This window comes from Apteryx rowi, unplaced genomic scaffold, assembly GCF_003343035.1.
Source record: "Apteryx rowi isolate R43461 unplaced genomic scaffold, aptRow1 scaffold_762, whole genome shotgun sequence".
In the NCBI taxonomy this organism is placed as follows: Eukaryota; Metazoa; Chordata; class Aves; order Apterygiformes; family Apterygidae; genus Apteryx; species Apteryx rowi.
In genome coordinates this window covers 320,463-347,883 of record NW_020451052.1, presented here as the reverse complement: position 1 = coordinate 347,883, position 27,421 = coordinate 320,463, and the positions used below count along the sequence as shown (strand labels likewise).

Below are 27,421 nucleotides of genomic sequence, written 5' to 3'. Positions count from 1 at the left end.
GACAAAGACTGAGAACTACACGTATAACAGCTTATGAAAGGAAGCAAAGAGCACACAAAAGTACATATGAAAGAAAGAAAGCAGTCACTGAGATTAGGCATGGGTTGAAAATACCTATTTCCTTCACTGCCAAAAGAGTTGTATGTTATATTCAGAGGAGTAATGTTAAAAGATTTACCGCATTATTTCATACCTAGTAAACAAACAAAAATAGCTAATGAGTGTAAGCAACTAATGTTGTTTCTAGATTAGATAAGGTAATTATACTTCAGCCTTCTACTTAATGGAAAAACCTACATAAATTAGTCATTGCTTTGTTCTAAGTTTATACCCAAGATTCAATCTAGCATGGGTAGAAGATTTGGCACTGAGATTAGTGGCCCCATTTACATTCGGATCAGGAGAGAAGTATCCGCCTTACAGGATTGCTCTTCATTTATACTTTTAAAAAATATGAGCTAATTTTAATAGTTATCCTCTTGTCAGTGGGAAAAGAGCTTCTATTCAATTAGCTAAATAACTAAATGACTAAGTTATAGAGTGCCTAAATTAGATGAGATTAATCTCATCGAAATTGAGCATTGTAATGACCAATCCCACTTTCCTGTTGTTTCTTCAAAACGTTTAGTTCCTCTGTTCTAACGCTCAAGGTACATACTCACCAACAGGTATCCTTATTCCATATCACCCTTGATAAGATATCCTGCTGCTGAAGAAAAGCAGGATCTTTAAAAAAAATTTAGTGGCTCAGAGGATGCTGCTAGCAGATTTTATACAAGTACATAATTCTTCTTATTGCACTGAGAGTATCTAGAGCCTAAGCATAAAGTACAACCTTAACCACACTGAATTTTCAAGAGAAATTACCTATCAACTTATCATAAATTGATTTTGCAAAAAAAAGATGACCTATTTTTGGTAAATTACTCCTATCTTTCCTCATTTTCTATCTCCACAACAGCAGCTAAAATAACAAAACCTATGCATAAATGAAAATATACAAAAAGACAAGGAAATAGTCAGTTCTATACTCATCTATATAGATGTTTTGTAATTCTCTTCCCAGGGATCCCTACAGATTGTTTTGCCTCTGTTTTCATAAGGTTTGAATGATGGGTGAGGGTGTGCTTTAGTTACTCCTACTCTTTAGTGCATACTTCTCTGTTGATAGATTCATTTATTTCTGTGAAACTAGTAGGAAAATAACATCCCACTGAAGCTGACTAGGAAGCCAGAAGCTGGTCCTATGTTATCAAAGTACAAACAGGCATGAAGGATAAACAGGAAAGGATCTAGCTATATGGCGGAATTACATTATTGTTGAAATAATATAGCTGTTTTCCTCATCCTGTTTAGAAAGAATAAAAATATTGTCTTCCTTAGCTATGGACAATACCAAAGCCTTAAACAAGGCTCTGCAGAACAAGGTTTCAACAAATTCAGAAGAGCCTGGCTTGTGTTTCCTGCTCATGTGTTTGGAACCACTGAAGCTCAGGGCTTACTCATCTGAGAACTGGCTGAATGCTTAAGTCCAATGGATCCTTGCCAATATACAGAAGTTTTTTTTATATATGTGAGCAAATGCTATGTGCAGATTATATTACAGCAAAATTAACTTGGATGTTAAGAAATTGCAAATAAGTATTGTGAAAAAGTCTGTGTGCTTTAGAAATATATTTGAATAATAGCAATTGTCTTAGTTCATGACTTCAAATATATCACATTGTAGCAATTTTTGGAAGGTGAGCAAATATTACAAGAGTCAATATCTCTCAGTCATGACAGGTTTAATGTATGGGATATATGTGAACTACAGGGCAGATAAGTTAGCTGTGCTGATTTTACTGAGGAAATCAGAGTAATAACCAGACACAGACCAGCAAGGATAAGGAGGCTTTATTCTTTTCATTAGCATCATCTGACACAAAACATATTTCTACATCAATGTCTGTGCTGTACAGCTGAATGGCTGTACAGCCCTTCCTCCCCCTTCCCCTCCTCTCCCCCTGTTTAGTCCAAGGCTCTCTCCATCCGTGTTATTATTCTGCAGACTGTCATGGCCTGTGCTGAAGGTACATACAGCCTGACATCAAATGTGAGAAATAGTTTAGGCTACTGTCAAATGTATTTAATTTAAGACATTAGTATTCTCCATTGCTGTAATCAATCTGGTGGGTTGTTTGTTATGTTGCAGATTTTTGCTGCTTTTATTGACTGGCCCTACACTGTAGTGGATCCTGTGCAGTCACAGAGCTGTGCTGTGTCTGGCTCACTGTACAGCTCTGACCTAAAATGATGGATGGTTCAGAGGACATTTTAAACAGCAGTGAAAAGGCGTTAGCTATTGCATTTTAGGAGAGATAAATGGGAGACATGGGTCAAAACATGATATTTTTCTGGGAGAGGTGGGAGGAAAAGAGAAACTGTAAATTGAAATTAGCCAGAGAATATCAAAGACTGTGTTATTAAATGCAGTAAATTTAAGCTGGTACACTGTCATTAGTGAAAAAGCTGAAGGGATAACAGTTTTAAGGCTATTAGAATGCCTTATCTATCAAAAATGACAGAAGTGAGGGAAAGCAGATACTTAAATATGTTAACGACAATAAGGGAATAGAAGATCAGACGTTAGTGACAATTGCCAGATTCAGCGAAACTCTTGCTGATTAACAAAGTGGGCCATTAGAAATTTGACATCATTCATCAATTTGTATGAACTGGAAATAGACCAAGAGTAAATTCACTGAAGTGATTTTTTTCATAGTTGACTGTTACAGCTTAACCAGAGAGAGGAATGTAATGAATTAGGCAACTGAAGTAGATTAGGTCACCAAGTTATGTACAAATAGGACTGTTTGGAACTACCAGAGTAGAGTAAATTAGTTTTCATTTTAAATATTGTCTTTCTTCCAATAACAAAAGAAGCATGTTTTGGTCACTTGAAACAGGCTTTGGGGCTACAAAGTGGAAACATTTTCCTTCCACAGAGTTTTATCTTATAATTACATGACATTCATACATCTGAAACATCATAGACATGCATAACAAAGGTACTAGCCAGCTTAAACAAGAGGAAGAGGGAAAAAAAAAATCCCAGCACAATCTATCCACACAAACAACACAAGTCATCTTATTTCTAAATCTCCTAGTGCTAAGTTATAAACATCAAACCTGATCCTTCATGTGACACTCCACTCTTCTTTCTAGGAGTCAGAGACCACAGTAAGTAGCCTCTGCTAAGTCTGATCTTCTCCCAGAGGAGCAGAATGGCTCCCTGAACACCTCTGAAAACCTGTGCTGGGATTTAACACAAAGCCTTTATCTGGCTTGGTTTATACTGTCAATGCCTACAGCTGTTTTGGACTTAAACTGCACTTGGAAAGTTTACTAAGTGACATACTAGGTGACATACATAATCGTGCGGGAGCAGGTGCATGAAAGGCGGAGCATAAAATTCCTCAGCTTCTTCATTAAAGACTTCTTGGATCTTGAAGAGACTCAGAATACCATGTATGTATTGTATTAAAAGGGAATGGGTTTATGTTCGCCATGCAGACAGAACCCAGGATGACCTCAATTGCTTTTTATGTAATACAGAGGATTCTGAGTATCAAGCACACAGCCTTGTGGCTTCTCTTCCCAGGGTCAGTAGAAAATGCCATAATAAGACTTTGTGTCAATTTGACCAAACACCTCTTGATCTGTTGTCTGTATATCTAAAGGCCAGTACCTTTCCCTGTAAGTTCCAGCGAAGCTTTTTGGTGCATAAGAGGCCTCTCTCCCCACACAGAGGCATCAGGCCCAACACTGTATAAGCAGAGCACAAGTTAATGTGCAGCAGCCTTGTCTGCTGCATTTTTTTTTCTTTTGCCTGTAATGGCTCTAATCTTCAGGCTTGCTACACCAGCTCTAGCAGGCTGAAAGTAGTAAAAAGCTTGTGCCGAATGTGATTTTTCCCAGCTGTTGTTCAGAAAGGTCTCTGTGTGGTTCCAGGCCATGTGCACTTAGCAGAGAGCTTCAGAGTCCTTATAGTCTCATCCCTGTTTTATTCCTGTCTAACTAGCTTCATTTCAGTAGTTACATGGGCTTTATCCTGTCTTAGCACAAGAATTTATATCCACCAGTGAAGCCCAGGTGTATATGGCAGGCAATTGTGTAAGAGAGAAAAGGTGGGCAGCACCGCTTGCTGTAACCTCATCGCCAGCCCTGTGCTGCCAAGTGCTGTGTGTGGCCACATTTCAGATTCCTGCCACCACCATGCTGCCTTACTTTGCTTGTTCATCGAGGAATTTAAGAGTTCAGAATTCACTAAAGAGCAAAATGTTGGACATAACATAGAGCTACTGTAGCTCAGATTTAATCTGCAAAGGATGTCTCTCATTACTCCATCTGTGAAAATGGGAGCAATACTACTTCTCAGACCCAAAGGGTTTTATAATAAATGCTGTTTGGATTAGATACTAAACCAGTAGGAGCCAGTAAGTATGTTAAATAGATAACGGGAACAGATTGGACCACGAAAATGACAATGGAGCAAATAACCATACTGGCAGGTCAGCACTTTTCTATCTTAAATCTCATCTTCCTTCCCTGCAGGAAAATCAGTCCTGTGTCCTAAGATTCACTTCTTCTCAATGGGTAGTGTATAATGCAGCAGAAGAATGAACCAAAACTGGAGGGTTAGCTGCCATCAAACACAGTAGGGTATATTCATCAAGGCACATAACCATCCTAGCATGTTTTTGTGTATTTTAGGGCTTTTTTTTTAACCAGATGATTTTCATATGTGTACACACATACATACCCCCAATTCTATATAAACAATCAAAAATATGCAAATAAGTATTGTAGATAGGAGTAACAGTAGATATACTGTAGATTGGAGTAACAAGTCATAGAACAAGATTAATTTTGCTGTTTACCTCTGCATAATTAGCCCAAACCTCAGAGAGTAATATTTGAGAAGAATAGCCTGCCTTAGCACTAAACAAATATACTTCAGGGAGTATAACACTGTGTTCTTGCATCATACAGCTCTGCAGCATTTTACTACCCCAATATCACTTGCTAATAAGAAAACAGGGAACTACCAGAATTGCTGTAGCTGTAGATGCCATTCAGGAGGAGCTGCAGTAAATATAAGAAAAAACGAAGGTATTTTTAATGAACAACATGTTGATTTAGGTGACCTGGATAAAACCAGGGGAAATAAAGGTATGACCACTGAAAGCTCCATGACAGCTCCATTTTAGGTGCCAGCAAGTGCTGCCTCAAAGCAGAGTCAGAAGCTCCCAAGAAGAGCTCCTACAGCGAGCGCCAGGCAAGCTTCAGGGCGATGGCGGGTGCCATGTGGCACGTGCTTCCATGGGAGCTGTCACAGCGAGCGAAGCCTCCAAACTCCTGCTTGAAGGCAGAGCCAGAACCTGGAGAGGCAGAAAGCAGCCAGCCCAAAGAAGGAGCCGAAAACCAGCCTCACTAACCATCATCTTTCCTCCCCTGGCACCAGGTAGATGAAGGAGCTGCAGAATATATGAGGAATCTGGTGGCTTTCCTCAAACATACCTCATATCGCTGAGTGATTGGTAAAATTTCTTTGAATCAGATCTGGACTCTCACAGAAAGCAATTCCCTTGCCAGAAGGATGAAATATTAAAATGCAAACCCTCATTGTATTTGGAAGATTTCTGACCTTTTCCTGGCTGTCCAGAAAAAGGGAGAAAGAGGTTTAGCACAAGAAAGAGGCCTGAGATCATAACTGGAGGCAAGGAAAAACAGTTATGACTAGAAAAAATAATTATGTAATGCTGGGGAGACTGAAGTCCTGTGTGTGAAATATTAAAAGAGGAAGTAAATATACAATTAGATCTTGGGGGCACATGGCATAAATAATAAATGATTTAAATGATTTTTTAAATGATTTAAATGTTTTTTTTTTTTTTAATGATTTTTCCATCTGAACATGAGGAAAAACTTCTTCACTGTGAGGGTGACAGAGCACTGGAACAGGTTGCCCAGAGAGGTTGTGGAGTCTCCTTCTCTGGAGATATTCAAAACACGCCTGGATGCAATCCTATGCAATGTGCTCTAGGTGACCCTGCTTGAGCAGGGGGGTTGGACTAGATGATCTCCAGAGGTCCCTTCCAACCTCAGCGATTCTGTGATTCTGTAAAATAAAAAAAAAATCAGGTAAAATAATTCTTAAATAATCAGCAGAACTGGTGTTTTATTTTGATTAGTTACATTTTTGCCTGCATTTTGTCTGTGTAGGCCCTTTCCCTTTTTCATCTAGCTTGACAAGAATGTGATGTAAATGGTTAGGCCAGAACATGAACCTACAGTTTCAGTGAACAAATGCTCCTTTTTTGTTAATTCAATGTCTGTGCCCTTGTTGTTAGAAAAGCATTTAGTGTCATGAACAGAAGTGCTTGAACTGTTGTATATTGCAGTGCTTAGCAATGCTCAGGGCAAGTAGTGTTATCTTCATTGATATAAATCTGATAAGTTCCATTATTTAAAATGGGCTTGTTGGGAGACACAGAATTTTGATCAACTGATGCCCTGTTAGGGTTTAAGTCCAAAGTTGGAACCTTGTATTTTTTGGTGTACCTGCAGAACCTGTACCTGCAGAATTAAGATATTAACACTACCACTGAGCTGTTGGTATATTCAAAGAGGGGAGTATGGGAGAATGTGTGTCAGTGGTTAGTAGCAGTTTCTGTAGTAGGCCCATGCAGTTGAATGGCAGAGCTCAGGAACTGTTAACTGCTTTACTTTCTTTTGAACTACAATGTTTCTGAAAGGAGACAATACAGGAGAGAATAAACTTCAAGTTTTTTTTCATGCTGTTTTTTTCTTTTTGTTTTCCCCAAATTAATGCCTGCAGGCAGCACTGCGAGAGCAGCTCCCCAGCACGCAGCCTGGACCTTCTGCACTGTACAAACACTCTGATAACACTGCTTGTGGCTGCCAGATGATGCTCTCCTCCTCCTTGTTCTTCTTCTAACCTGACAAGAATATGACAGGATGTTTATTTTAACATCAAACATTAAAACATCAAACCCACATTTCAATGAATGAGTATCCTAGGTATTGCTTTTTGTCAATTCAGCGCCCTTGCCTGACAAATCTAAGCCCTATACTTTTGTAGGTTCTTAAGGAGTTTGTGATATGCTACCACTGGGGGTGGGAATGGGTAATGTTCCCAATCTCTGCAAGTACTTCCAGTTTTCTAGCAGGCTTTCTGCTAGCCAGCCAAGAGGAAGTCTGGGGTAGAGCGAGGGAACTGGTGCAGTTTCTAGGGCAAAGAAAGGGAAAGAAAAAGTTTATGTACATAAAAAGACACCTTTATATTTAGAAAATTCTCTTTCTAACTGCCTGCTAATGTAGCTGGGCTAGACTCTGAGTAGATAAGAAGAAGGAAAAAAATGGAGGGGACCCTCCCTACACTGCTCTTAAGTGGAGATGCATGCAACACAAGCTATCCTGACCCCAGTCCCAGGGCATACGAGGCTGCAGGACATCCCAGAAAAGAAAAACTTTAAATTTCCCTGTGCTGTTAGTCCCCACTGCAACAAATGTACCTCTTGTGAAGTCAAGCTCTTCTGCTAGAAAAGTCTCTTAGCTCTTGAAGCAGGGCATTTTAGACTGTGGCTATGTGTACAGCAGCATCAGTGCAGCCAACCAGTTCCACCCAATTAGCCCTAATTATCCAAAGATTTCAGGTGTCCCAAGAGACATTCAGGTAATTGAGGTTGTTCTGTAATTCATTTTACAGGAGGGACTGTTATAAAAACCCTCTCAAAGGACTAGTCCTGTTCATTTTAATAGGATTTATATTAGAACTGACTTAGGACAAAGGCTGATTTACTCAACCTGTCAGTGACTAACTATGATGTGATACACAGAGAGATAAGCAAATAAATGGCCTACTAAGCAGAGAATGTACAGGGCCAAAGTACATAGAATACATCTAGTCTGTTTAACTCTTGTGTAAAAGTAAATGAGTAGCTGAAGTCAGTTTCTAAGGCTAATTCCAATGCAAATTCTACTGGAATGAATGAGTGAGAGTGATCAAGTGGCTTCTTTTACCATTGCACAGCCTCAAGGTATGTGTCCTGCCTAAAATACCAGAAATAACAAACTGAAGAGATCATTAGCTACAGTCAAAACATTTGCAGCACATGTCAATATTACAAACTATAGACTCACTATTGAACTGTATATTTACATCTAACTGTGTGCTTTCTGATAAGCCATAATTACCAAATCAGCTATACTGATTTGGGTAATGCTAACCTGTGGGTCAGCATTAGTCCTACACATTTAATCTTAAGTTGTCACACTGTGCGTTTGCAGCATATAGTATGGATTGATGCTTATATCTTGTTGTTTATAGCTATGTTATCTGTCTTACTGACTTCACTTTTGAAAAAATGGACTCCACTCTGCTGATGAGTATTGTGTGTGGATCTGGTTAAAAGGCTGTTTACTGTAGGGGAATACTGCTTTAGTATAGAGGATTATTGCAGAAATAGAATGATATAACAATGTTACCATAAGAACTGTGATAATTTAACAAAACAGATGTATAATCGATACAAACATTTTATGTTAAGTAAAGTTGCACTATCACTATGCAGATTATTAGGATTTCCAGAATTACTATATCAGCGCAATATTAGCTTGCTGGAATTAAAAACAGGAAAGCGCTGCAGTTATTTTGTATATAACCTGTCACCAGTGTGCCTTAAAAGATGATAGGGAAAACAATACCAGCTCTGAAGGGTTTTCATTCTCTCTCCAACAGGTTGCAAGCTCTGTTTTGCCAGCTCTTGATCTTAACAGGTCAAAGTGCTATAAACACTGAGAAAGTAACTGGAACTTAAGGTAGTTGTCAGGAGCAAAAACTGCTCCATCACCTTTTAAATGACATTTTCCTAAATCTGGAAAAAGAACTTCATTCAAAGTTAAGAGACGAACCTTTCACCAGCCCCTATGATGGTGGGAGCTGGGGTTCCTAGGAAGCTGAGTCTCACTGAAACCATGCAATAGGAGAGAGAAAGACATCTTGCTGGTTAGATGGACGTGTAGTTTGCTTTGGTCTTTTAAGATCTGTTTTCTCTCATATGTTTTTGTTCTTAAAATTCTTCACTTTTTGAAACCTGTTTCTTTGCTCATATTACTCTGATTTTTTTGTGTTTCAGACAATCTTTTGGCTTTGAAATTGTTTTTAAGGGCTAAACCACCCCCTTTCTCCTTTCCCCATTCCTTCAAAAAACAGCTGAAAGCAGATAGAACCTAACCTGCCCCGAAATAATTTGGTTTGGATTTTTAGTATTTTTCCCCCATTTTTTATGTTCTCTCTTTTACAAAGACCTAGGATTTCACTTTGGATCAATGAATAAATGTATTAAAAAAAAATTCATTACACTGAAGCTCATTTCCCCATCCATATGCAGAAAACACGTATTTGTGAAAAGTGGTACATGTATCACATTACCAGATGCTATTTTCCTCTCTGGCTAGCAAAAAAGTGATAGGAGTGATACTGGATGATGCAGAAAGATATGGAATGAAAAGAAAAGTGGATGAAAGGAGAAAGATTTTTTTTTTTTTTTAATACTGCAAATCTAGTAGTTGCAGAAATTGTTGCATATAAATACCAGGTAGCAATAAGAAAGAAGAATGCAGTAGATGAACCTGAATGAGTCATAAATAGCAATCTTAATGACAGGAATGCATTAAAAAGCCTTTATAAAAGGAATCAATTACTTGCCCTTTGACAAGAAAAAGAAAAAGCAACTCACATGCACAAAAAGCACTTAGTGTCACACACTGCCATGATTCTAAGGAATGATTGGTTTTGCTTAGTTTTCATCAAATCCCTTTTACTATTTTCCTTTTCATCTGGTACTTGTTTTACAGTTTAGTGGAAATATTGAGCAGCTGGAGAGATGAAGCAGCATGTAATACATGAAAAGTGCTTGGTAACATGCATTCCTTTATCTTAATGTCATCTGCCACAAAAGACTGTAAACCCCTTTTACATTTCATTACATTTCCCAGAAATTCAGAAATTATCCTGCTGGAACAGACCAGGAGTCCTAGCTCTCTGTCCCATTGTGGAGAAGGCCTGGAATGAGATGCTTCAAAGGAAGCGATAAAAACCTTGCAATATGCAGATGTATTCTCTTAGCATAATAGCTTAAATTTAAAAGATATAAAAATGAGTCTTTATATAATTGTGTTTATTCATGTTAATTTGTTTTTTACATTTTAGTATAATTTTAGTGTTTGTGCATTTATTTTTTTGCTAACATGTGTAGATGAGGTTTATGGCCTTGATCCAAAAAGTAGGTATTTAAAGAAAATTATAATAATTATATATTATAATATTGTAAGAAAATTATAATAATCTTTATTTAAGAAATTATATTTTTTCTATGTTGGAAAAAACTTAACTAGAATAAATCTTAAATTCAGATGACTAAATGGAAAACACTATCCAGAGAGTGAATCTCTTCTTCAGGAAAGCACTGTACTAAACTGAAAGTGCTTTTTTCCAGAGGGTGTTTGGTTTCTGAGAATTGTTTTATCCTTGTGTAAAGCTGTCACAAAATATACCTGGACATGCTGAAAAATCTCTGTTTGGTGTCTCATCTTCTCTCATTCTTCACTTTTGTCCCAGAGCTACCAAACATACAGCAAACACACTTATAGGAGAGCCCCACTGGAATCAAGGTGTCACCAGGCAGATGCAGGTTTGTGTGTGATACACTCAGTGGTCAGACTGTCCATTTCTTATTTAGCATCTGCTCCCCTGGATTGACAGCAAAGTCTGATCTTTAGCATGTTTGAAAGTTTTACCTCAGCACAGTCATTCCTTTCTTGGGCTTTCTTGGGCTCTTGGGCTTCTTTGGCTTGAAGGACAATCAGGTTAGAGTTTGCAATCTCTTTCCAAGGTAGTTAAGGTTAAATATTATAAAATGTCTAAGTTTCCAGGAAGAGTTGCTTGTAGATTCAGAAATTAAATATTCCTTGAAAAAACATCCACAAATGTTGCCATGTAATTTTTCCCATGCAATGTTATTTTATGGGTCATGACATTCTGAACTTTTGAAGTGGAAGGCTATGAAAGGAGCTTTGATTATATTAGATATTCATATACTTAAAGCTATATGAAGATATTTTATGGGTTGTATTACTTCTGTTTCTAGCATTTCTACTTTTTTCCTGAGAACTCACCATCTTGTCTTCCTCTGACGCCTGAATCAGTAGACCTTAAACAGACTGTCTACTAGTTGATGCATCCTAACAGGAAAATTGTCAGAAATTAAGTTTATGACAACTGCTGCCTGCAACTTGTCTTGTCACTATCATATGAGGAAAGACTAATGCAGACATCTTCACTAGATTTATAGACTTGTGTTGATCTGTCTCACCAATGTTTCAGGCTTTCTAAGAGTACAATGCTTCCCTGACAACCAGGAAAAGGTCACAGTTGCCTGTCACAGTTTGTAGTTTAAATATACTCCATTATTGCCTGTCATAGATTGTACTTCAAGTATATTCAGTTTAATACTACAAGCCAGTGAGTTATAACGCAGATAGATCCTCAGCTCGACTCTTGAGGTGTTGGGGCCCTTGCAGTGCTTCACAACAATGATCTGTGAGGATCCCTGCGGCTATGTGAATTGTCCTTGAGCATTCCTAGACCATTACGGAAGGGGAAGATAAGTAGTGGTAAATAAGTAAAGGAAGGGGCTGATAAGCCCCTCCACGTGAGCAGCAACTTTGCACCGATCGTGTATTCGCTTTAGGCGCGTGAACAGAGACTGTAAACCAATCATGTTAAGGCAAACGCCGCGTATTTCATAGCAGCTAACCAATCATAGCGGCCAAGGCGCCGCGTGCCTGCATGCCACGACTGCACAAACATATATAAGATGGGCACATTGCTGAATAAAGTGGGAATTGAATCTGCATTCTGTGACTGCGTATGATTCTTTCCCGCTACTCCCGCGGACCGCGACATTGAGGTAATGAAATATATTGTGATCTCAGCAGTGTTACGATTAAGGGTGAATGTTTGTTATAGTCAAGACTTTCTTGACCAAAATAAGTGTCTTTTAAGTTGTCAGTATATTTCATGGCCAGCTTGTAGCTCAGTAAGCTTTCACCATTAATGCTTGTAAGTTTGGCTTTAGACTTGTTCAGTGTAGTGGACAATTAAAAAAAATACATAATTAATTGCAAAATTCAATTTATTGAATGGATTCAATTCATAATCTTCCATTAAAAACATTAATATTAATGGAGTTTATTTCAACCTGTTGTCTTTAAAAGAGAAGTTAACTGCTTGGTGTTTCCCACCATGAAGCTGGCTTTTATTAAGAAACAGCCTTCCTGTCAGCATGTACATAGTCTATTACATAACAGGATGATTTACTGTTAGTTTTTCAAAGCGTTGTGCAAACAGTATACTAATGACTTAATATTCAGCTGTGATTCTTCGGTCTGTATATTCTAAAGAACCATCAAGTCGACTCCTATTCAGCACTCCTTGTACTGGTTTTGCATGAAGATAAAACTTTTGTGTTTAAATGCCATGCTGGATCGGATGCGTAGTAAAGGCTGAACAACAATTTCCATTAAAAGTTCATGTTGTTTAGATGCCCACAGATTTCTGAGACTTTAACTCAGTGTGGTAGAATTTTCCAGGCATGATCCCTACTCAAAAGTGGCTTTTAAAAAGTACTTTAATTACACAATTTCATTCTGCTGGTGTGTATGGTGAGTTAATTCTACCCATCATATCTCTATTTCTATAGTAATCAAATTAGAGATATATAAATACATAAGAAGTTTACTTTAAAAAAATCTTTGTATAGCTAAAATTTTTCAGATTTGGAAGCTATGAGACAAAAAGACACCTCACTGTTTACCTTGAGATGAATGTGGATCCTTATGTGGATCCTTATGACAACAGATTATAGGATTTAAATATGCTAGATATTTTTCTCTTTGCAAACCAGCTAGGTTTTGCAAACCAGGGAGACATGAAACTTGCCTTGTTTTATATATATATTTTTATTTAATCCTTTAAAATTAAGAATTTTAACTTGCATTGTTGGTACATCAAGGATGTATGATAAATGCTCAAAGAGTGATGTTAAAGCTTCATACTAAAATTAGTTCTGACTCCAAATCTGTATAATATGGGCTTTGAGGACATTTATTTTTGAGGAAGTAATTTAGGCAGTTGAGGAAAACCTATGACATGTACTAGCAGGACAAAATTCCCCTTTTGAGACTTTTTTTTCCTCCTATTTTATATAACAGGAACAAAATTTATATGTGTTTTCGGACCTTCAGTTAGTATCTAATTGACACAGAAGGTACAGTGTGATGTCATTTGCCCCCAAAGTTTCTGGCCCCTATGCCTACTTGTTTCTGAAAATGCTGTGAAATCTTCATGAATTAATGTCAGGATTCAGTAGTACCCAGTTAGACATTGTGGTAGGAAAAGGGGACTATCACCCTTTTTTTACAGCACTAATGCAGAAAATGCAGTTTAGTCCTTCCAGGCACAAATCTTCCTGGTAAATAGTCCTTTCACTTCAGTTCCTGCATGTGGGAGGGGGAAATGTTGCAAGGGGATGAAGGGACAGAAATGGTAAGATTATATGGGGTTTGTAACATGAAGCAACATGCCTCCATCACATGGGACTAACATAACATCTTCTGGAGGACCTGATAATAATATTTTAGAACTCAATTACAAAATTCATTTACCTGCCTCAGATTTTATGTAGTAGTCCTGTCATTGCAGTATCAGAGTGCCTCCCTGGAATTTAAAAATAGAAATGGCAATGATTGTCTTTCTTTCACAGCCTTGAGAAAAAATAGCTGAGTTAACTCATCAGTTCATTTTATTTTAATTATGGTGGTGCTTAAGTAGATGCACCCTGTGAGAAAAAGCTGATCTAGGGAAAGAGTTTAAATACAGTTTTTTGCTCATATGTGAGCATGGTGAGCTGGTGCCATGCTGCATCATCCACAAGAAATACTTCACTCGCTTGTGATTTCTTTGGCATGCTTAGTTCTTCTGCAGCAGAGACAGTAACATGATTTATCGCCTCATCTATTTCATTCTGTGCACCTGCCCTTTCTAATCTTTTGTGTCTTAAAGCTATTTTCATGGCAGTGTTGCTGTTTACATATATCAAAACAAATAACCTTCTGTACTTACTTATTTTTAAAAGATTTTCTTTGACTTCATTTAAAGAAGCAACAACCATTCTCCTGAAAACTACTAAGCTGCATTGGGAAGCCAGAGCGCATGTCACCCATCTGCCTCTCTGGTTCTGGCGGGAGGAAGAAACACCTGAACCACCACCGAAATCTGGTATCTGAGGCTCTTGAAATGCTCTCTATTGCGGGGTTTGAATCGACTTGGAAGGAGTGCTGCTTTTACAGGTGATCTCACGAGACTTTAGCTATTTTGTAGCGAAATTTTATAGCATCTTGTTTCAATACCACTAGATCCATGTTAAAATTTTCTAGAGTCTGATTTTTAACTTGATCTTTAAGCTTGAATTGGCCTCAAATCCAAATCTAAATGTTAACATGCTCCCTAATTGTAAAGCACATTTCCATCTGAAAATAGCTGGAGATAGTTTTTCGTTATTGTTTTGTGTGAGTCAGTAAACCCAAAGGGAACCACAAGAACATGCATAAAGCCAACAGGCAGTCCTCTGCATCCATGCTGATTGCTTAAATCTCCAAGAGCACTTTATGAGCAAGTGTATATTCCCCTTGCAGACCTGTACCATATGGCATTTAGCACAGTATATTACAGCTATGAATACAGCCTGTATTCTGGAAGCAAAAATAGAGATTAAGGTAACTGTGTGAGGCTAATACCAGGTGAATCTCTGAGGAGCTGAATGGATCATAAAAACAACTTTGTAATAAACACCTTTTTCCTGTCTAAGATATGCCAGTGCAATGTGCATCAAAGCTTATTCTCCTTTTAATGATACAATGCAATGGTAAAACTGTACGTGCCACTGGTCTCTGAAGAAAAGGCTTAAAACTCTACTGAGTACTGCAGCACATCAGCTATCTGTGATCTCTTGGACAGTAGCCAAGAAGAACCCAGAGGGAATGACAAGAAGTGCTGTATACAGTAGTGCAGTGAAGGTTGTCTTCTTTTAGGAAGATAAACCTTTTCAATTATATTGGGAGCTATAAGGGTCTAACATGGGCCTCAGTGGTGTGATAATTGTTTCAGAACTTGGTGCAACCCAGAAGTTCCTATTTTAAGAAGGGCTGTGTCTCCCTCCCTCTTCCTCTGCACTGAGATTTTTCCTATTGAAGCATTAACAATTTTCCATTCTTTGCATGGCAATAATTGTGAAACACCCTGAGGTTTTGTTTAAATCTTGATCAGTGCTGATTCTAAAATAGAGCACAGAAAACATCTCTAAAAAAGTAATTTCCTCGCCTATTTGATTTCAGCTCTAGAAACCCCTTTGCAAAGATGACTCTATACTGGTTCTCATATCCACTGTCGTCTTCATGTTCATAATCACTGAAAGAACTTTTCTTCTGTAGTATTTTTCTTTGTCACTATTTTTACATTATTATTATCATATATAACATATAATAGCAAATTATGTCTTCTGCAAAATGAAAATGGATGATTACAATGTTTCTTGTGCTTTTCCATGTGCTTGTGGCCCTGTGCCATTTAGTATCTCTTGGATGGGATACTACTCTTTATTAATGTCTCCTCCTGTCTGAACAATTGTTTCTAGAAACTGGACTCTGATGGGGACTGCAAGATTATGAATTTTTTCTTCAGAAGGGACCTGTGTGACCTACAAAATTCAGTGTTATCTGAGGATTTATAACATCTCCGTTGAGAATAGAACCAATAACTTTAACTTCAGACTAGTAATAAGCACTTTGCTTTGATAAATCAGATCCCAGGTTTAGCAGGTTCCAGCAGAATCACATTACGCAGCCTATTTGCTGTTAAACATGGTGGAGACATCCTGAGTGCTTCAGGCAGAATGAATGAATGAGAGTGTGAGATATGCCCGGAGTTCATTCTAAAAACTATACAAAAGCATTGTCCAATCTGTTCCTATTGTTCACAGTGACAAAAAACTGACTACTCTATTTGCTTAATAAATATATGGTCACTTTAAATGTAGTATGACAACTTTTCTCACAGTTATGCTCTTAGCTTTTGTTGGTATAACCAAGAATATTTTCCTAGGGAGTCCATTTGTCCATTCATGAAATTGACCTCTCTGGTTATTAATAGCATATAAGCCCCCCAAAGGTGCATATATTGCACACAAAGTGTAATCAAAGCCAGACATACCCCTGAGCAATCTGACTTCTTGGTGTTCACTGTATTTGCCCACTTCCATCTGGATTCTGCTCCCACTGAAAGCAATAGCAAAACTTCAGTGCTGTCACTGGCATGCTCATGCTAGAAACCTGATGGTCCAGCTGGCATGGAAAAATGTAGTTATCTTTCTAAATCCAGTCTTTTTTATTTAGAACATACGGTAGAATATACATAAAACCTGTATTGTTTTCAGCATGATTTCCTGAAGAAAAAAGTATATACATCTGTCTTGTCTATCTGTCCTTCTCTGCCCTCCTAATCATTTGATCAGTGTTCACATTTCAGAGGAGAATTGAGGTCCTGAGTATGTTCAGATTCCTATAAATTTTGTTATGACTGGTGCCTAAATAGAGGAGAGCCCACATTACTGCAAGCATGGTTCATATCTAGCTGATCAATACAGGAGGGATATACATGTTCCTGAAAATTGAGCCAATGAAGAATCACAGAATCACAGAATGGTTGAGGTTGGAAGGGACCTCTGGAGATCATCTAGTCCAGTCACCCTGCTCAAGCAGGGTCACCTAGAACACGTTGCACAGGATCACGTCCAGGCGCGTTTTGAAAATCTCCAGAGAAGGAGACTCCACCACCTCTCTGGGCAACCTGTTCCAGTGCTCTGTCACCCTCACAGTGAAGAAGTTTTTTCTCATGTTCAGATGGAGGTGTCTGTGTTTCAGTTTGTGCCCGTTGCCTCGCGTCCTGTCACTGGGCACCACTGAAAAGAGTCTGGCTCCATCCTCTTGACACCCTCCCTTCAGATACTTGTACATGTTGATAATATCTCCTCTCAGCCTTCTCTTCTCTAGGCTAAACAGGCCCAGCTCTCTCAGTCTTTCCTCATAAGAGAGATGCTCCARTCCCCTAATCATCTTTGTAGCCCTTCGCTGGACTTGCTCCAGTAGTGCCACATCCCTCTTGTACTGGGGAGCCCAGAACTGGATGCAGTACTCCAGATGTGGCCTCACCAGGGCTGAGTAGAGGGGGAGGATCACCTCCCTCGACCTGCTGGCAACACTTCCTGATGCACCCCAGGATACCATTGGCCTTCTTGGCCACAGGGGCACATTGCTGACTCATGATCAACTTGGTGTCCACCAGCACTCCCAGGTCCTTCTCYGCAGAGCTGCTTTCCAGCGGGTCAACCCTCAACCTGTACTGGTGCATGGGGTTATTCCTCCCTAGGTGCAGGACCCTGCACTTGCCTTTGTTGAACTTCATGAGGTTCCTCTCTGCCCACCTCTCCAGCCTGTCCAGGTCTCTCTGAATGGCAGCACAGCCCTCTGGTGTATCGGCCACTCCTCCCAGTTTTGTATCATCAGCAAACTTGCTGAGGGTGCACTCTGTCCCTTCATCCAGGTCATTGATGGATAAGTTGAACAAGACTGGACCCTGTACTGACCCCTGGGGGACACCGCTAGCTACAGGCCTCCAACTAGACTCTGCATCACTGATCACAACCCTCTGAGCTCTGCCAGTCAGCCAGTTCTCAATCCACCTCACTGTCCACTCATCTAGCCCACACTTCCTGAGCTTGTCTATGAGGATGTTATGGGAGACAGTGTCAAAAGCCTTGCTGAAGTCAAGGTAGACAACATCCACTGCTCTCCCCTCATCTACCCAGCCAGTCATTCCATCATAGAAGGCTATCAGATTGGTTAAGCATAATTTCCCCTTGGTGAATCCATGCTGACTACTCCTGATCACCTTCTTTTCCTCCACATGCTTGGAGATGACCTCCAGGATGAGCTGCTCCATCACCTTTCCAGGGACTAGAATAGACTAGAATAGACTAGTCCAATGAAGAGTTCAGGCTGGGAGGAGTTCAGGTTTAGGTTTACCACTGTCTTAAAAGAAATAACCAGAGGGAGGAAAGGAGAAAAAGAGACAAGAACAGCTCTCTTCATAACTGTTCACATTTGGACGAATGGAAAACGAAATGCATAATGCAGAGAAAAATAATCTAATTTTCTCAGGGTTTCATACTTCACTTAGAAAAGTGAATTTGTCTCTCTGAGAAGTGTCTAATTGATTATCACAGCTTTTTAAATAGAAGTATTTTATTTTACTCTTTGGTTTGATGGTATGCTTCACAGAAAAATCCCCATTCAGTTAATATCCATGGTTCTGTGCTGACAACTTGATGAGAGGGTGTCCATCTACACAAAACTGTAACTCAGCATGCAAACTGACAAATAATGAAGGAATCCAAGATCTGGATTTTTGCTTAACAGAGATGAAGATTGGAGTTTATGATGACAGTGCTGACAGAACCTTGAAAATACTGGTGGTAATGGCTCTAAAGCAAAAACTGATAAAACGTGATAAGTCTTAGAAGGAATTTCTTTGAATATGGCTTGAGGGAATTATCATGGAAAAAGGAAAATAAGGGCAACCTGTGGTAACAGATTAGCATTAAGCATACAACGAGTCTGGGGGGAACTCTGCAACATCTTTTGTAGGTAATTGTGATATTTTTAACAGGAAGAGAAAATTTCTGTTACCACTTTCCCTATACCATCAATTCTTATGATCATATTCATCAGTAAATGAATGCAGCACACTGTACTGAACCCATAACTGGATACATGTTTTTGTAACTGCAAAGGAGTAATGGACTCTGATGAAGACTTTGTGAGGTTGTCCATAGAATTTTCTTTCTTTGTTAGATTTTTGTGTATATGGGGTAGAGCGACTGATATTTTCTGTCAATATAGAGAGTGCTTGGTGTTATAGTTCCTGCAAGGAAACAGCTTTGACAGAGACTGTCTGTGTCATTTGTCTTCTTAATAGCAATGTACCTTCTAAAGAGGAAAATATTGCCAAAAAAATTGATCCTTTTCATGCTTTTTTTTTTAATGGGGAAAAACTTGCTTAGTTCAAAAAAGTCAACCAACCTCACCAAACCCTTTATTATCAATTGGCTAGGGAGTAAAAAGGGCTATTGCTGTAGTATAAAAAAACCCTCTTGACTGGAAAAGCACTCAGCTTTAACCAAACAGTCTGGACTGATTTCAGTGAGACCAGAAATGCCTGCAGCAAAATCTGAGCAAGGGAGGTGTCTGCTCCAGACACCTTCCTGAAACATCTGCTAAAGAAGGAAAATATCTTAACAGAACCAGGAACTTAATTCCTGGTATCCACTGCCCCAGGTGGCTATTCTACTGAACACTTTTTTATTGGGCAGTCAAAGCAATCTGTGGTGGAATAATGCCCTGGAACCTAAAAATGAATGAGGAGCTAGGGAGATGTTTGCTTCTGAAATTCATACCCATTTATCTTGAGGTAAATTAAGTTCACTGTAAAATACAGGTATATGAAGTCTGAAATATATGGATAGTTACCGAATAATACTGAAATACTGTCTGGAAACCCAGAAAAGAGAATTTAAATTATGGACTTAATTGTTTTATTAGTCAGTAATTAATATTTTAGAGGTAGCAGAAATAAGTAATTTTTACTATTGCTAACTAAAGGTCACCTTTTTATTCCTAGAGTCCATTCATTGTTATTAAATTATGTTTTGAATGACATGGCACATGATAAATGTATATAAACAACTATCAAAGACATTGCTAGAAATAGTTTTCAAACAAAAGGATTTACAAGACTATACTGTATACTTGGAATATATTTAAAGGGTAAAATTTTGAAAATTTTGAGGTTAAGTAAGGTAAAACTTTAATTGGCAGATACTCAGAAGCAATATATAAAGGTCTTTTGAGCAAATATATAATGAACAAACATAGTATTTTGATAAATGTTCATGTTAATCATAAAGTAGAGTCATCACTAATTTAATCAACCCTTGCTTTTTTTTCCCCATGTGTTTCCATGTTTTTTCTCTCTGCAGTAGGGGGATACTGTGAAATCTTTTCTATATTGAAAGTTGAAAGAAAATCAGGATTCTTGCTTTACAGCTAGTGTGACAGAAATACTCTTGGAGACTGATGTTAAGAGATTTTCAATAATGCACAGCAGATGAACACACAAAAAAAAAGCAAGTGGTGTTTGCCACTTCAGATTCCAAAAAGATGATTTTTTTGGCTTATAGTATATAATCTTAAGAATGGTGAACAATTCTGTGTTTTGAAGGCATTCTAAAATTAGGAGAGATTTTTTTTGCTTATAGGTATTGGAAAGCCAGATATTGTAAAAGCCTATATCTGCTAAGGAAAAAAAAAAACACTTTTTCCTCGTAAATTTTAGTAGTGTGTGGTTAATAGTGTTCTGGGTGATAATGATGAGAATAAACATTTAGGAGAGAACTACATTGCTGATAGTTGTGGTAAGCTTGAAGATGCAAACATCCTCAGCTTGTAAACTTGAAGTTTGTAAAACCTGGGTCTTAATAAAAGCAGAAATTCACTGTGAGTGATTTGTAAGTCACAGCATACAAATTACACTACATGAACAGCTGAATTATGCAAATCTAAGTCATATAAAAACCAATGTCCACTAAATAAGGAAGCAGATATTTCTTTGCTGTGTTCTTAGCAGTTTCTTGCTTACATCATATCAGGTTCATTCTCAGGGATGTAAGCAGAACAAAACAAGTAAATGGCATCTCTAATTTACTTGTTTATCCCAGTTTCAGATCTCTTCCTTCCCTGGTGCCTAATTACCATTAGGATAAGAAGGTGTGATACATAATGAGGTATTGGAAAATATCTCCTCTGAGCTTTACTAAATATACTATTTATTGAAATATGCTTTATGCTTTCTAAGGTACTTTTACCTCTGTACCACTTCTGACTGAATAAGTTTTAATGGGCATAAGTCCCCATTGAATCTGATAATGAATACATTATTGCTGTAAGCACAATTGAAAAGAAGAAGAAGATCTAAAAATAGCTTTCATCTTTACCTGGACTGACAGCATTAATATTCAATCCCTTACTCTTCAACCTTACACTACTCTATTCATGCCAGTGTTAATGTATGAGCTCTTTGTCTTCTGAAAAACTAACAGCAATGTTTTAAGCAATTCTAAATGAGGAACATTTACCATATGCCATAAAAGAAGTCATTGGCCTTGTTATTTGAAATGAGCTACTGTACATTAGGTGCACAGTATTGTTGCTGGAGCCCTGAAAATCTTTTATATATATTTTTTCCTTAATTTTATGGCCTGCACTTCAAACACAAAATAGCACTGAAAATATATTTTTCTATAAAACAATAGAAATAGGACAGCTTTTGAGGAAGATTTATATTATCAAGGATCCACATGAACATACCTGTAATTCCAATTACTGCAGTGGGAAATGTTTCCAGAAAGATGATTTAACTGGTTGGCAGGCAATTATTCTTTGAAAAATGTAGACTAATTAGACAGTTCTTCCTTGTCATAGATATTCAGCTATTGTTCTCCACAGAGTGGCATGCTGACAGACATATTGCCCCTTTTACAGTCTCGTGCCAAGGAAAACCTTTATAAATAAATTACAAATGTTGATACTATTTAAAAGACACTTTAATTTAGCAATAATTAATGTTACTATAATTACTTAATTACATAAACTTTTAAAACAGAAAATCCTGCCCACGTTACTGGCCAGTCGTTCTATTGATACCAACGGGGCTATTCACATGAGTCAAATGACTGTATGCTATAGTGATTTTTTGCCAGATCTGTTGGGTTCTCATTTATTCTGAAATAGGACCTATATTGTTATATCTTTCTTCTCACTCTCCCTCACATGAAAAGTAGAAGAGGAAGTCAACAGCTGAACTGAATTTTTCTTATTTTATTTTTGGTTTGGTTCAATTCAGGTCCGCATGGCCCCTAAACAAGCATATGTTGCATTTCACTTGAGTGTCAAGAGGATCTTACATAGCTGAGCAATAGGCACCAGACTTAGCTGAATGCCTATAACCAATGGAGAGAGGTTGACAGTTCAGATAACCTATGACTCATTGACTACCAGAGTAGCCCTCTAATTAAACTGGCTAAATTAGGATCATACAGTTGGGTGGTATGAATACTCTTCCTTAGTATTATTTATTATGCCTGCTTCCACAGGCCTCACATGAACTTGTGCTCTTCTTGTGTCAGACACTACATAATACATGACATTTTGTGGTTACCTCAACTGACTTGCAGTTAAAAAAAATGGACCAAGATTCAGCTGAACAGACTCACAAAATCAAGGCTGTGTGTCAAGTCACTGCCAGAGCTAGGTAGAAAATCCACATTTCTTGATGCTAAATACAATATCCTGCCTGCTGAAGTGTCTTAGAATAATCTGCTTACGGAATTTTGGTTTCTTGGTGAGACATTAGGGGTTGCAATAACTCATATTCTGCCTTCTAGTACATCATTTTGCACTGACTTAATCAATATGAGGGTGGGCAGTTGGCAGGCACTGAAAATGAGCCCTGAGAATACCTTTCCCATTTTGAATATCTCCTTGTTTCCACAGAAGGATCAAAGATTATCTAGTAAGTCTTATCTTATCTGGTAAATATGGTACATTTCCTTGCTAAGCTAATATCTGGTGAATGCCAAGGTATAAGAAAGTTGAACCAGGCATAGTCTATAAATATTAACAGAACAAAGTGAGAATATTAATAGAACAAATGTACTAGGTTCACTAGCACTGAGTACAGTAATGAAATCTATAATTGCTGCTTGGCAATAAAAAAATGTTAGGTGGAATTAGTTGCCATCCTTCTTTATTTTCTTAATCTATCCAGACAGAATTGCTATTAAATAGCGTATTTTTCAAGTTCTTTATCAAAAGAATGAAAGCACAGTCTGAATTGAACATTTAAATGCAAATTACAGGAAAAAATGTTGAATTCAAGTCTGAACAAATCACTGCAGTTCTGCTCCCAGTTGGTAAATACAGCAGTTTCAGGTTTGGGTCTTGTGAACATGAAGTGCCAGACCAATTCTTTTCTTCCAGGTCAAGCTTCTCGTCTTCCCCTGCCAGTCAACACCTTGCACTCCCTCAAGCCATCCCCAGCTGTTCTAGGGCAGAAGATGAAGCTGTGAAGATGCTCCCTCTCCACTGTCCTCCATTCCCTATGCTTCTGCTGGGGAAAGGTTCTCTGTGATTCTTCTATAGCCCTTTCCTACCACTGGGCAAGGAAGATGGTTTTAGACAATCGAAGTCTGCACTCCAAAGCCTGACCTTCTGTCTTCCAGCCCTGGAACTTTATTTACACTTTTTGAAGGTCAGTCGTAAGAGGAAGATGCTGTACCAGTTTCCTGCACTGTGCATAATGAGAAGGGCCAAAATTAAGGATGAGATTTTGCAGTGAGGTGTACATATAAAGAATCCCATCATCTTCAGTGACATTGTTCAGAGGAAAAAAGTGAAACATATGTGAATACCTTGCAAGAATGAGAATGGAGGAATAATGCCATAGAGAAAAAGGATGAATTAGGAAATACAGTATTTTATACTTTCAGGATATTTTGAATATTTTAGGCCTTACAAAATAAACATATATACACACTTCTCTATATAAACAACATTCTAGAAGAAAAACTATATGATATTAAAACCAAATCTTTCACCTATATCCCTATAAATCTCCTGTCAGACAAACATTGGAATGGATATTACAACAGGAAAATAATACATTCTGGAATACCCAGTGTCTCTGCAAGAGCAGTTTAAAATCCATTTTATTCTAAATAAGAAATTCTGTGCATTCCTAATAAAAACCTTCTATCCCCTCATCATGCATAAGTAGGGAACCCACCCACCCAACATATCTTATATCTTGTGTCTTATGTTCTTTGGCCTCTATTGACAAGGTAAATATTTATTTGTGTTCAGCTACACAGACATATAGCAAACATTCACTACAATAAGAAAACAGCTCATTACAATGGACTGTGTTTGTTGATGTTGTCCTTCCTTGTTTTTAAATTCCCTCCTTTCACTTCACTTTTCCTTTTTTTCCTTTCATGTTGTACTTTTTTCTCTTTTTTAAAAATTCTTTTCCCTTCTTCAGATTCTCTCAAGACGGAGAGGCAAACCAAAAGTTAAGGAATTTAGAAATAGTAACTAAGCAGACTGTGGGCAGCGGCCAATACAGATATTAATTTAGATCAACCTTTTTAAAAAAAGTATTTGGCCCACAACACTATCTTGCCTTTTTTGACAATATAGAGACACTGCTGAGTGTGTCATATAGGAGGGCAGATGTCTGGTCAGTTGTAATATACAGTCATGCTATAGGGGCTCAGGAAGGTCCAGTGTTTTTCATTTATGGAATGCCCTTAGGTTTAGCTTTTAATTTATAAAATAATAAAAATAAGAACTTAAAAAAAATCACATATCTTCTGAGCCTCCATAGACTGATTCAATATACTAACTGATGAGTATCTGACATCCCAGAATAATAACTGTCATGAACCCTGGGGCTTGTGGGACATGGATAGTTTTCGAAGTTTAACCTGCCTTGTGTACTGAGTGTCTGCCAGAGCCTTGCTAAGGGAGTATACAGCTGATACTTTTAAACGATACTGCAGTTTCTGCTTATGTTTACAGTTAACCCAGAGGTCTCTTGTTTCTTCATTTTCTACTCCTCAGCGTGTTTGCTCCCTTTTATCTGATCTGTCAATTCTTTCTTCACTTTCTTTTTCTACTTTGCTTTTGCCATTTTACGTGGTTGCTTTTTTTTTTGTGCTTTCCTTTCATATCAGTCCTTATTTTGGCCTATTTTCCATGTGTTCCTAGTTACGCCAGGCATAATACAATCAAATATGCACAAGGATTGATTGTCCTTTGAAATGTCCTTGGATATCTCATGTGGCTTTCACCTGCCAGTACAGAAGAGCTTACTTATGTCCTGTATCCTAGCTACCAGCTCCAGGCAGATGTCTAAGGTACCATGAAGTATCTCAAATGGCACTAAATGCCTATGTCTGAGGAACTGAAGTGTGCCTACAACTTCTTCTTCACCCCATAGCAGGTTTCCCAACCATATTTTCCTTTTCTGTGGATCTTACTCTATTTTTTCCATTTCTTAAAATTCCAGCCTCCTGCTCCCTAAAGTACTCCCCCTGGCTGAACCATGGGACCTCCACCTCACACCTCTGCCAACTGCCTCCTTGTGCTAAGGATGTCAACCCCAACTCCTTTTTTCCTCAGACTATCCCTCAGTAATCGTCACAGCTATGTGCTCCCATCAAACTTCTGTTTCCATGCAACTAGAAACAAACATAGAAGAGAGAGAGAGAGAGAGAGAAGCTGAAGATTTTGAACAAAATGCAGAAAAAGTTGAGCTTTAGAAAAATCTCAATGTATGGAAAAGCATGAGAAGGATGCTCAGTGAAAAAGTAATTTTTACTTACACAGAGCAACAGTCATTGTCCCCTTGATACTTCTTTTTTGAGGCCTGACTATTTGGAAGAAAGAAGATTCCTCAAGGAGATTCAGACAAGCAGCCTGAAATAGCAGAGTCACTGGGGAATAGGAAACAGACAACCAGTTGTTTGCTTTAAGAAGAAATGGAGGAGAATTAAAGAAAACCATGTTTGGGATTGAGAACAGCAAACTAAAAACACATTTCACCTCCCCTCCTCCAGGGATTAACTGCCCTTGGCTGATAAAAGAAAAAGAAGCCTGTAAACATTTGTAGGCCTAAATGTGCACAGTGCTTTCCTGCACTTCACAAGTAGTGCGAAAGCAATGAAATTTGCTAAATGCAGCTGCTGTCAATATTTAGCATGCATAAGGGGGTAATTCATACAAGTAAAGTTATGATTTCCACAGTACTAAATGAATGAAGGAACTACTAGTAATGGGCTATTTCAACCTACCCCCCCCCCCAAACATAGCATGCAGTATGTAACTCTATTGTTGAAAAGAAACAGAGCATGTCCATGAGGAAGAAGTTAGTGTTTATTGTCTTTTCCAACATTTATGTCCTACAACGATATTTTTACTATTTTCCCTTCAGTTCAATGCAATGCTTCTACACAATCAAAGGAACTGTTGAGGGGGCAATTTTAGCACAAAGAGATGTTCACATTTCTGGAACACCCAGTCCTACAGTTAAATATATAACGGTTAATGAATAAAGCAGAAAGAAGTACATTGGCTGTCTCAGTGTGTTCATGAAAAGAATGCAAAGGGTGTGTTTACACTTCTATGTCTCATCCTACTCAATTCTACAACTTTTGTTAGTAATTAAGCCTAACATATTTCCCAAATCCTGTAGTGTAGATGGGAATAAATCCTCCAAGTGCCTTAGTTTTGAGTAGTGTTGCTAAGTCTAGATATTGGTCAAGACCTCTTGCACTTGAGAGTATGTGTAGAATGGGTGTTCCTGAGTGCCTTTAACTGTGACCCACCATGGGGCACGCTGGGAACAGAAAAACACAAAATTAAGCCCTATCAGGCTCCTTCCTGTTCCCAGTGCCTGTGTGAGGAGAAGGTTTGGTTGCCACAGGAATTGTTTGCCATGGCAGGAAAGTTGTTTACTTTGGCAGTGGGCAGGGAAGAAGTGTTGTAGATATGTTCCATTTTACACGCTCAGTGTGAGACTAACCCTTTCAGTCTCTACCGTATGCTTCAGCCCCTGAAATACTAAGTTCCAGTGTGAAAGGGCAGTTTTCACATGGCTGCGTCACTAAAAGGCACCGTCTTACCCTAGTAACTCACTTGTTTAGTGCTGCAACCCCCAGCCCAGCATGTGACTGCATGTACTTCAGTACAAACCAGCTACATGATAGATCCCATGCTGGCACGAATTTGTCACACAGCAGGGTCTGATGCAAGAGGTTTCTGCTGCTCTTGAGAAGCTTGCTGCTGTGTCCCTGCCTTAACCAGGGATGCATAGAGCCCTGGGGAGAAGAGCCATGGAAAAACTTGCTTAAAGACAAGACCAAACTGAATTGCCTCTTTCGTCTCCAAATGGCAGGGGTTCTTTATTGCAGCAAAGGAGATGTAAAATGCATTTTATCACAGTTAAGCTGCTGGGGAGTGCAAATTTTAGAATTTTCAGACAACTTACATCAAGAATTTTTTG

The 27,421-nt window shown here is 38.3% G+C and overlaps 2 long non-coding RNA genes across 2 annotated transcripts in view; both read left to right on the top strand.

The window, feature by feature from the left end:
- LOC112976755 overlaps positions 1–26,485 on the top strand; it is a 36,898-nt gene extending 10,413 nt beyond the window's left edge. The window contains exons 3-4 of the long non-coding RNA XR_003257136.1: positions 14,265–14,478; positions 23,338–26,485. This is a non-coding gene — a long non-coding RNA (uncharacterized LOC112976755). The remainder of the gene's footprint in view (positions 1–14,264; positions 14,479–23,337) is intronic.
- On the top strand, positions 6,146–8,713 carry LOC112976756. Its single transcript, XR_003257137.1, has 2 exons — positions 6,146–6,186; positions 6,884–8,713. It is a non-coding gene; the product is annotated as an uncharacterized LOC112976756 (long non-coding RNA).
- Positions 26,486–27,421: the final 936 nt, after the last annotated feature.